We start from the raw sequence: 11,462 nt of genomic DNA on the forward strand, positions 1-11,462 counted from the left end.
CTAGAGACATGTGCTACCTAAATGAAAGCAGAAAACCCTAAAAGGCACACCAAGAGAGATGTTGCTCCCACTGCACCAATGACATCAATGCTTGCTGAACGTTTCTGGAGATCTAACAGAGGATGTGAGCACAGTGAGGCAGTGAGTGGTGTGTTTTAGCAGAGGTGAATGTGACAGTGGTCACCTCCACTTGTGAGGGTTTTTATGAGCACAGCATGCAGGCTTTTGTGTATAGATGGTGAAAAAACACAGCTGATGGTGGTGACTGTGTTGAAAAATAGTGTTTTGTAGCTGAGAATTTGCTCTATCCAAACTGTGTTATTTTGCTTTTTGTATCTGATGTAATTCCCATGGAAACAAATAAGCAGTTCTTTCAGCACACCCTATGTAAGACTGAAGTAGTGTAGAGCAGGGAAAATAAAAAACCCTAAGAATCATGATCTTCTGCCTTAACTTCAAAAATAAGCAAACAACTCACTTGTCCCACGCGAGTAGGAATTAAAACTTCCCACTGAATCTTATTTTTGAGCCTATGTTTTCTTTCTGCTTCATAGTCTCCACAGAGCAAGCTGGCAGCAATCCTTGAACCTTTAGCTCCACATCCTGAGAAAGTTCAAACCACTTTCTTCACACCACATCTTTTACTCTTTCCAAGCAGTCGTGCAGGAAGAGGTGAGACCCACCCATTCACAATTTGCCTTGCTCCCTGTGAGCAATGCTGTTGATATAATGACCCAGCTCAGACAGGGAGGATAAAGGCTGAACTGTTGTTTTATTTTTGTAGCATAGCAAAACTGATTTTAAATGGTTGATTCCTGTCCTTTGTTTTTCCTAAGGGTTTCTGGTAGCTGCCACTGATTTCCTACAGGAGGTCACTGCAGAAGGGAAGATATGAGGTGGTACACATGGGGGTGAGTTGGTCACTGAGTTATTTCTCTTGATTTGTAACCTTCGCTGCTTGAGTGTCTGAAGATCCAAGCAAAATGTACAGCCTTGAGTTTTAGCTCACAAGAAACAATTAGGACAGAAGGGGAAGGACAGCCATAGCATCCTGTTGGTGTAGGTGAGACGAGAACATAACAGCAGCGTTAACAGGGCAGGTTCACAGGCATACACTCACAGGTTTTCTACACCTTCTGTGTATTTCATATTTCCTCTGTTCTCTTGTCTTAACTTTTCTCACTACCCACATACTCTTTTTTTTTTTTTTTTTCTTTTTTCCTTTCCATCTCTTTTTTTCTTTGCCCTTTTGACTGTTCACTGCCTGTTGCCTTTATACTGTCATGCTCAAAGGTTAGACACAGTGCGATGGAAAGAGCAGCACATTCTGACTCCAGATTAAATGTGTTTTGGCGGTACTGCTGGGATGCCTATGGATCTTTATGGGCAGATTTGGTACAGCCGTGACTGTGAATGGAAAGCAGTGCTTTGAACTGAACCGGGATGTAGAGCGTCAAAGGAAGGCCTCATGCTGTGTTTTGTCAATGGACAAACAGGCTGTGAAGGGGTGGCCTGTAAATGTCATTGCTTTTGTTAACTTATCAGCCTACCCTTTAAATGAGGACTTTGGGGGAAAAAAGATAAGTCAGTCAGAAAATATTTTTACAATTAAAAATCCCCAAAAATCAAGGGAGTCCCGTTTTCTTAGTGCCTATTACAGTAAGCAGAACAGTTATAAAAGAAACAACTGCAGTCTGTAAATCCTGATATTTCACAGGCAGTTTTATTTGAGTGACTCAAATTAAAAAGCTTATTCATTCCACTGTCAATATCTTGTTCTACATTCAGTACGGAGATTAATGTGATAAGCTGAGACTCTCCCTGTTATTTTTTCCAGTGTTTTTTTTTTTATATTTATCTGAAATATATGAAGTTTATCATCTTGGTTTTGTACTGAGAGGAGTTCAAAGGCTTTTAAGATACAAGGGAAAATTTTGCACCGGTACTCACTGAGGTTCATTCTAGAGAATAATTATAGAAAACTGATTTTCAGAAAGATCAAAGTACTTTCAGAGATTTGCAAGAGTATCGCATTCTTCTTTTGATTACGAGTGCAGCTGTGCTGAAGACCTGGAGCAGCAGTGATGTGGTACATCCCCTTCTGTATTCTCACAGGAAGCTCCCGCATTGACGTAGGCAGAGGTATTAGATCTTCCAAAAGTTTCTTGACTTCTGACATCATTATTGTCCGTGAGGAGGGAGAGCTGCAAAATGGAGAGGACGGGTTACCTAGTGTCTGTATTGCAGTAGCCCTCTGCTGTCAGCCAAGGCTGAGGGGTCTCTCACCTCAGTGGTGCCATCTGTTCTGCATTATGTGGGTGTTCTGTACTGGGTGTTCTGCCCTGCCAGCCTGGAGGAAGTTCTTAGTTCATACTAGTTCGCGATAACACCAATCCAAGATAGTTTTTTCAGTTTAGTCCGGAAAGTTATTCAACAAGTTGTTTTCAAAGGTGGTCAATGTCTAATCTGGGAGTTGTGCCTCCAGAAATATCAGGCTGATATTATCAAAGTGATATTTCAGGAAAGAATGTCAAACTGATGGATTACAGGAAACTGCAGAGAGAGCTAGCATTTTACTGGATCTTAAGGAGATGACAGATGCATGAGTCCCTGTGTTTAGCCAAAGTTACAGACATGTTCAACTTGTAGCTAGAAATGGTAGCTTTACTGTTACTATTTGTTGTCATCAGATATTGATTTAGATAAGATGTAAACTTACTTCTTATTACTCAGAAAATCAGCAGCCACCTTCTTCCAGGAATACTGACCTCCTGATAGTGGGACTGGTCTATGTTGGGAGTGCCTCATGCCCTCCATAGTGTCTGCCTGATGGTGAATAAGGAGAAACTGTGGTTGGAAGGAGATCTGTCAGTGGTAGCATAATTAAACCAAATATTAGATAGCAAGAGAGCAATGGGATCCTCAGGTTAGCTACAATCTCTCTCTAATTTGCTACATCAAAGAGAAAGCAGAGGCTTCTCTTGTAAAAGATGCTGTCTTGTTCTGTAAGTCAAGCTGCAGAGACATCTGTAGATCCCATGATAGTAGGAACATGTACAAATATGTATTATCAAGCAATCTCTCAGCTCCGAGGAGCTGATCAATTCAAGCCTTTGCCTTCCTGGTGTTTCATTTTGTGTAGAGCTTGTGGTTGCTGGGTTATAAACTGACATTTTTAGTTCAGTGAGATTTCTGGTTTGTGTTCTGTATTAATGTGGGGGTGAGGCTAAGTTTTTGTCTGTAAAGTAAGTATTAATTCCTGGCATAAAACAGCCATGTATTTTTCATTTTGTGGTATTATGTTACCTGGATCTATTGTTCAGATAGTACATAAACGAGGACAGGCATTGGTGGAGAGACTATTGTACTGCTGTATAGCTGTGCAGTATGGTTTAGGCTGGGATTCAGAGGTACTGAGCTGATCCTATGAGACTATGCTCTTGAATTTACCTGAGATAAATGATTTTTGAAGGCTTTCACTGTGTCTGCTTGCAGGAACACCTACTGGACATCTAGTGCCTTATAAGCAAATTGATAACATGGACCTGCTTGCAGCAACCACTGTAGTAGGTCTTCCACTTAGAGGCTAAATTTCAAAAGTACAAAGCTCAGGCAGACTGAGCATCAGTTCTTAGTTAAAAAAAGCACAGAGCTTTTAGAGCAATTATGCAACCTTTTGACAAACAGTGTAGAAATCTTCAGGGATTTTGTTTTAAAATACTCTTGGGAAAGCTGTGTTTGTGTGTGATTATATAGACGGAGCAGATGCTCTTTCTGTGCTTGAATGGGAAGATGCAAGGAAGCAAGACCTATTTTTTCACTCCTGCTTTAACTCAGCTGCCAAAGAGAAGGATTTTCTTGCCTGTTGGCTGGAACTATCTTCACCTAAGACATTTATGATTTTAAAATATATTATTCATTAAATGCTCAGGTAAGTGTTAATATGTTCAGCCTCAAAGAACCCTGAAGAATAACTTTTGTGGGGGGTATTGAAATGCATACTTGAGCTACTTCATGCAAAATGCACCATGTTTACATGGTAAGAGCCTCTCTGACCCACAAATGCCATGTCTGTGGTAACAATGACCAAGAACAGAGTTGCAACACACCTCATTAAGATGGAAAAACCTCATTAAAACCAAATAAAACTCATGCATTAGCACTTTCTAAATTGTCCTGCAAGCATTTATAAACTTTGATGACATACTACTGTCCAAGAAAAACTGTTGACTTAATGCACTTAATGTTTAGCAAAATCTCTTCTAGTTCCCCCTTGCTTGTAATTTGTCACTTGTCATCGTTTCTAGGCCAGAAAGCCCCCACTCTGCACAGATGGTATTTCCCAGTCTGAGCTGAAGTGGAAGCAGCAAGGACATCTTCTCTTCTGTACCCTGTTTAAAGACAAAAATTAGTATTCTTAGAAGTGTAGTTAGATGACTATGGAATGGGGGCTTCCTGAAAGCCGTGTTCAATATGTCCAAACTCAGGTGCCAGGTGGCAAGTAACTGTATTTATGTTTGGTGCTACTTAGTTTTCTGGGCCTTGCTTAGATCAGAATTAGTCTGGTGGCATCACAAAATGTTCAGTGAGGCCCAAAATGCAGACTGTGGAGCTGCTGGGCCCACTGCCTTGAGAGGGCTATGGGGAAGCTATTCACAGTGGACAGTGTGAGAGAGGTTGTTAGTCCCATGAAGGTGATGTCTGTGCTGAATAGGTTAACAGTGATTTGGGTTGCCTTCTTGGAGAGATTAATAGGAACGGGCAGTGTGGAATGCCCTGGGAGGGGGGAGGTCAATGAGCAATGCATGGGGAAAAGGGTGTGCTAAGTCCCACTGCACACGGAGGGTTTGAACTAATCGCACAGAGGAAGGAAAGGGCTGAGGCATCACTAGTGGCATCTGCCCTTGGTATTAAAAAGCGGAAAGGAGGCTCCTAAGAGAAGGCTGCCACATAACAGGATGAATAATAGGAAAATTAGCTTTATATAAGCAGAGATTAGGAAATAAAAATCTATATCTGGCTTCCTTGAGTATGTGAATGAGTAAAAGTCTCAGTCTGCATTTTTCCCCTAGAGACTCTCCCTCATTCAAAGACTAGCTGTAGATAGCACTCCTACTTTTGTTTGTTCAAGATGTGGTTTTTAGTGATTTCCACTGCTCCAAGTGCTTCTAAAGCCTTCCGGTCCTGTGCCTCCTCTCCTTCCACCTCCTCCTCTTTCCACTTCCTTTCAAGGACAAACAGAGACGGGTGTTTGCTGTGCTACTGTGAAGGGCCTGAGGAAATGAGTAACATGCAGTCAGATTGAGAGAGCTTCCTACATTTGTCTTCTTCTTAAAGGAGCATGAGTGGTCATGGAGCAAGTCGGAGATTTTATGATGATGCAGAAATGGTATTCCTTGCTCACCAAACACAGCCCAGTGTGCCCTGTCCTTTCCCTTGAGTTCTCATTTGTTCCTTAACCAAGGCGATCACTCCTAAAATAACAGCTAGCTGATTTCGTGGGCTACCTGAGTGATGACAGGCAAAAAAGAAACCTGTATGTGAGTTAAAAACAAACAAACAACAACAACAACAAAAAAACAACAAAAAAAACCCCAGTAAACTTTTTCAAATGAATTAGTAAAGTATCTATCGAGATAAAAGCAAAATGAATTCCTACAATCTTTCAGAAATATTTTTACGCTTAAAGCATAAACCTACTTTTTAAGTTAAAAAAGTGTACTTTTAAATATATACTTTATACTGGTCTCGTTGCTGGCAATTCTGCACATAGCAGCAAGTTTGAAACTCAATTATCATTGTGGTCCTTTTTAACCCAGGCCATTCTATGATGATTGAATTAAATGTTGCAGGTAGATGCCACTGAGCTGAACATCCTATGGGCTACTCCAGAGCATGACATTTTCAAGACAGGTCTGCAGGTGCCTTTTGTGTTTGTGATGACAAAAATGCTATTTCTGTGCTGTTGGAGGTTTTCCAAGCTCCCCCCACACTGAGAAGCTGAGCCCAGTTTAGCTGGCCAGCATCAGACTGAGGTGCATCATTCAATCTCAGGCCCAAGGTATATGGTAACAATTTCCTGTGCCCCAGCCATCTCATACAAGTGACAGTGCCAGCTGTCCTTTTGCATCTTCATTCTCTGCTATTGCCTGATGGCAGGGCCCAAGCCTGTGGTTTCAAAGAAGTAAAGCAATCACTGTGAGGTGACACACTGTCCCTGATGCTGTGATGATTACAAGGCATTGCTTTGTGCACATCACACTCTGAATGTAGACCTTTCATCTACCGAACGTGCACCTTTCCTGTTGGAAATAAATATGCATTTACAGCAAATTCAGAGAAAACATAGATGAGAGGGTAGAATAAATACATATTTTTTGGTAATGATGAATGTTAAAGTACCTCAAAAGCTGTGTTGTTCTTGCTTGCTATCCTCAAGACCTTTGCAAGTTCTGGACAATCTCAGAAGGCACTAATGATGTTTATTTCTCCTTATCCTAATTCTTCCTCTCTGGGGAAGTTTATATGGCAGTAACCACTCCAAGGAGGATTTGTTTGTCTTGGAAGTCCAGACATGGGGCCTAGGGATCCCATGACCCTGTTCCCTGCTCTGATACCCTTCCCACTGTACTCTAATAGCTCTGGTGTTGCTGTAGGTTTCATGACCCTCTAGTAAACTTGAAGGAAATAACAGAGTTGCACCAGAGCTGTGTGCTGAGTTGAGTAATCCAATGAGAGTTCTTGAGTCTTCCAGTGAGCTCTGCCTGCCGTTATCCACAGAGATGCTGCTGGAGGTGGCCACATCAAGCCCAGCTGCCTTGGCTTTCTGGCAAGCAGCAGGCCTCAGCCAGCAGAGCCCAAATCTTGCATGGGGTCACAGCAGTTTCTCTGCATGTGCAATTTGCTCTAAGGTATAAAATAGTTCCTGTAATGGAAGATTTGCTGCGGTAACGATATTCAAGCAGTAAGAAATCAAGTCCTAATTAAAAAACAGGAGCTTTATTAAAACACTGCCTGTTTCCAATCAATCTTTTCTGCATTTAACTTAGAGACTAACCCACTAGAGAGCATGTCTATGATTTTAGGATGACAAAATAGAGAAAGAAAGAGCCAAAATTGAAGGATAGTCTAATCTCATGCAGCTGTTAATCAAGGTCACATAAACTGGTGTACTGCTCTTGTTCTGGAGGACTAATAGAAAGATGTCTATTTATGGAAAAAGAATTATGAGAATGTTAGGAAGATTAATTTTAGACATCTTGTTAAAATATCCAGGCTCAAATTTATAAGCCTTCTTCTTTTGTATTTAGGCGTATTGCAGCTCTCCGAGGCCCTGTAGGGTATGTTTATTTTTCTGTTCTTCAGAAGAAAAGTGATAGTTAAATGCCAAAAGTATATTTTCTGCTTATGGAAAGTTGTACTTCATGTGATGACTTGTGATGTCAGTCCTCTGGGTAAGGCATTTTATGAGAATCAAAATAGTAACTTCAGGGTGGGATCTTTTATGTTGCAGTCCTTCTCAGCTCCTCTGCTAATCTGGAATGCCCACTACAAACCAAAGGCCTGGCCCCTCTTTCCTGTGCTCACATTATTCTGCTTGGTGTACCTTGAGTAAATAATTATTCTCTTTGCTTTTTTCCCTCACTGTTTACCTTTCTTTCCGTAATTTGTATAAAAAAGGGGACTTGTGCTGAGTGATCTTCTGACTTTGTGGATGTTGCTCTGATGGCTATGGCAAGAGCTCTGTCTATGGCTGTGGAAGGAGAGAAGTCATAGTTCAAGCTTTGGTATGGTTTTCCTTTACAATCTACACTGATACTTGTGTGTTTGTCATGGTTCTCTTTCAGTGACTTTAACAGAGCTGCTCTAACAGTAAATCAGGCCTGGGAATGTAACCTTCCTGCCCACACATATTATAAAGGAACTGTCCTTTTCCATGATGGAAAGGGGTTAATAGCAGTTGCAATGGCCTGTGTGGTATGTCTGCTCCACTTGCTTCCACTACCCTGGAGTGTTCTTTGTTTAGTCAAACACGATACCATATAAGTACTCTCTTATCATTAGTTTTCTTCCTTTTGGTTTATCTACCAGGAGTTCTTTTCAGGAAGAGTTTATCCTGAAATATGCTGGGGACAAACTGTAACTGAACTGTTTTTCTGTGTGACGAAAAAGAAAGTTGGGATCCAGTCTCTCACCGCCGCTAACCTCTGTACTCACTTTTCATAGAAGATAAAACTGTTATGTCAGACACATCCTCCTTTCCCCTGTTTGTCTGAAAGCCTGTGATTGTGCTGCAGATGCTACAGGGATCAGAGGAACTGAAGCCTGAGGGCTAGACTGAAGTCTTGTAGTTCTTTGGTTTCCCTTTACTGCTACCTTCATGCTCAGCAGGAAGAAGGTGACTCTGCTTTACATCGCGGAGGGGATTCGTCTGCTTTTCACACTGGCTCCTTCTTCTCATCCACTGTACTCACTGCTACCTCTGAACACCTGTGGACCACGCTGCAGCATAGTTTCGCTCCCTTGTGTCTGAAACAGATACTTTGTGCAGTGGCTTATGGTAACTGTACTCTCATTTTTTATTCATTGCTGTAGAAAGATGTGCACAAATTAATGCCAATTGAGGATCTTCAGTCTTGGATCTATGCTCAGTGGATCAGACTCATAGCCAGCATATTGATCAGGTGAGCCGATATCCTTCTTAGATCTGCTTTGTTTTATCCAAGTAGATGTACTTAGCTGCTGTTGGAAAGGAGGCTTGTGAGCAATAGAAAATAAGCATATAGCAGCAGTCCAGAGGAAGTAAAATTCTCACTGGTGAAACTTGTAAGCAAAGACATTGAGTTCCCATTCTGTGTGTGTGAGTTTTTCATCACATTCAAGGAGTGCATTACACTTTATGGTGTGATCCATCCAATGTCCACATAACAGTAAGTGAATTGAGATATGATCCATTTCTTTTTCCTGAGTTGATTAGCTCGTGTAGTGTTCTACTTCAAGTGTCTGCAATGGTCTGTATCAGGTGGGAAAGGTACAAACTTTCTTGAGGAGTGTTTAATTATATCCTGTGTGGCAGATAACGATTTTAAAAATAAATTATTTTTCATTGCTTTTTTAAGGAGAAGGAAGCTGAGTAAAAATGAGCACATTTTGAAGTCTTGTCATAGATGGATCTGAATGGGAGCAGGAAATGTCCTGGACAGAACTGTAGTCAGTTTTCCCTTCTAAGAAGACCAAAAGAAAGTCTGTTCTGCTAGCATCCAGTTTGAGAAAGCTGAGTGGAAGCATTTATTGCAGAGAGGGCAGCCCATGGACAGGATAGGAGTTGGGACTTAAGGCAACCAGCAAGTCACCAAAATGGAAGATGTGCAGCCCACTGTCTTGGCTTCCTGTGGCCAGGCCCAAGCAGGGATAGTGATAGTGATGGTACAGGGGGCAACTGTCTTCCTTGTGTGGGGATCCTCTGAGTTAAGAAAGATAGAAGTTAACAAGGATACAGATAAGAAGAATCTTGTTCTTTTTCTGTTTTGATTATAAACTTATAGTTGACATGGTCTTTCACTAACACCAGAATAATTAAAGAGCATAGACTTTGAGAAAAGATTTGAAACTCAGTCCGTACTGTAAAATGCCTTGGTCTCCACTGTCTGTGTTTGGTGTTCTGCTGTGTCAAAAATTCAAATATAAATGATATTCCAACATATAGTACTAAAAACTGATCTGAGTAAACTTGTCTAGCCCAGAATCTTTAACAGTTTTTTTTTAAGGTTTTTTTTCTTTGGACATACAGTCCTGAAGGAGAAGATGGCACAAAAGAGTGAGCAACTGAGGATGTAATTTAGGGGACATGGGTTCTGTTTTGTTCTTAATCAATGAAAACCACTTTTGGTGGTGGCACATCATCCTGTCTTCCAAAGAACTGCAGAAAAGCACCCTCTCTTCCCCAATAGATCAAGCTCTGTCCATGCATGGCTGCCATGCCACACTTCAGTGCCACTTCCACCTCAAAATAAGTGTCGTGTCCTTTTGGAGCAGTTTGAGAACATAAGGCCAGATTAAAGAAAAACCCAAAATATCTTCTCCACCCACCAAAAAAATTAATTTAAATTAAATTAAAGAGGGAATTAATTTTGAGGGTTGCTGAGTGTAGGGGGAGTTGCTCCTGCGCTTGGGTGAGAGTTGCACCCATTGAATTTAGGAAGATAGATGAGGACCTCTTGACTGGCAGCGGGCTCAGGGCTGGGAGAGAGGGGGATCCAGCCGGACGCAGCTTGTGCTCAATCCCTGCCGTTTCCTGCCACCTAGTGGTTAGTCTTCTGCCAGACAGTCTTCTACCCTACAGACTGTGGCATTAGAAAAGAAGGTCAGAAGACAGGCAGGGCGCTGTGTGCTCTGGGGCAAAAATGGGTGAAGCACAACAAGCACTCTGCCCCCTCCTAGCCAAGCGACCCCAGCGCTCTTGCCCTTTGTAGTGAGGCTTTACCCTCACCTCGCTGTCTGGGGATAACTATTAGTCTAGGATGGTGAACTTGGATGCTGTTGAACATTATATGAGGAAATCTGGCTCACAAATGCAGATGAATGGGTTGGCCTAATCCCTTGGTCTCCTATTTACCCATTCACTGTTACTGAGTAAGCTGTTGTTTGTCTAGACTTGTGGTATGCTGAATGGGTTTCAAGTGTATTATTTTTTATTTTCCTGGAAGGACTTTGATCTGCATTCAGCTATTGACACTCAGTGCTGTCTATTCAATATATACAGAAAGCAATCCAACCCAATTTCAGTCTCCAGGGCGTTGTTTTTGCAAGCCATTTCAGATTATCAGGGTTTTTAATACTGTAAGAAGGGTTCCCAGAGGAAATTAAGTGCTTAGACACACTCATCCAAAATTTCCACCCATGCAGAAAATGAAAGAGAATAGCGTTCTTTACAAGCCAGGTACTTTCCACCTTACACTTCATAGTAATGACATAAAGCAAAAACAGGAGTCTGACGTGTCTTGTTAACTTATGTTGTCTTCTGCTCCCCCAGCTCTCCACTCCCAGCAAAATGAGCACATCTAGCAACAGAGGCATGGAAAGGCAAGTGGTTTCCCCTGCTCATTTCAAGGCAGCATTTAGCACCTCTCTAGGGACAGGACGTCTGCCTGTGAAGAGTCAACATGCAGGTGTTCAAGGCAGAGGTGTTTACTGCACCTGTCAGGAGGTGGAGAGGACGTGGACTGTCGTGGCCAGAACAAGGACCTCTTGCCTGTATCAATCCAGGATGGTCACAACTCATGACAAAGTAAATGTATATTCTTTGAAAATTGGCTCTTCTCTGTGTAAAGGATTTTCACAACTCATATCTCCACTAAAATTGGTTTTATATACTATAGTCAAAGCTTAGTAACATAACACCTGTCTTCTGGAGTAAGAATGCTGTTTTCAAATCTATGAATTCACTGTCTTTTATCTAGCAT

At 41.6% G+C, this 11,462-nt stretch overlaps 1 long non-coding RNA gene across 4 annotated transcripts in view; it reads left to right on the forward strand.

Moving 5' to 3' along the window:
* The window catches only part of LOC107321533 (uncharacterized), a 22,880-nt gene continuing 11,418 nt past the window's right edge, over positions 1-11,462 (forward strand). For 2 of the 4 annotated variants that reach the window (XR_014945901.1, XR_001558592.3), the window contains exons 1-2: positions 8,477-8,684; positions 11,033-11,287. This is a non-coding gene — a long non-coding RNA (uncharacterized LOC107321533). Of the gene's footprint in view, positions 142-723; positions 912-8,476; positions 8,685-11,032; positions 11,288-11,462 lie in introns of those variants that run through there. The other 2 variants (XR_001558589.3, XR_014945895.1) reach the window with 2 other exon arrangements.

The sequence above is a fragment of the Coturnix japonica genome, chromosome 1, assembly GCF_054131305.1.
Source record: "Coturnix japonica strain WE chromosome 1, WE-NBRP24, whole genome shotgun sequence".
Classification (NCBI taxonomy): Eukaryota; Metazoa; Chordata; class Aves; order Galliformes; family Phasianidae; genus Coturnix; species Coturnix japonica.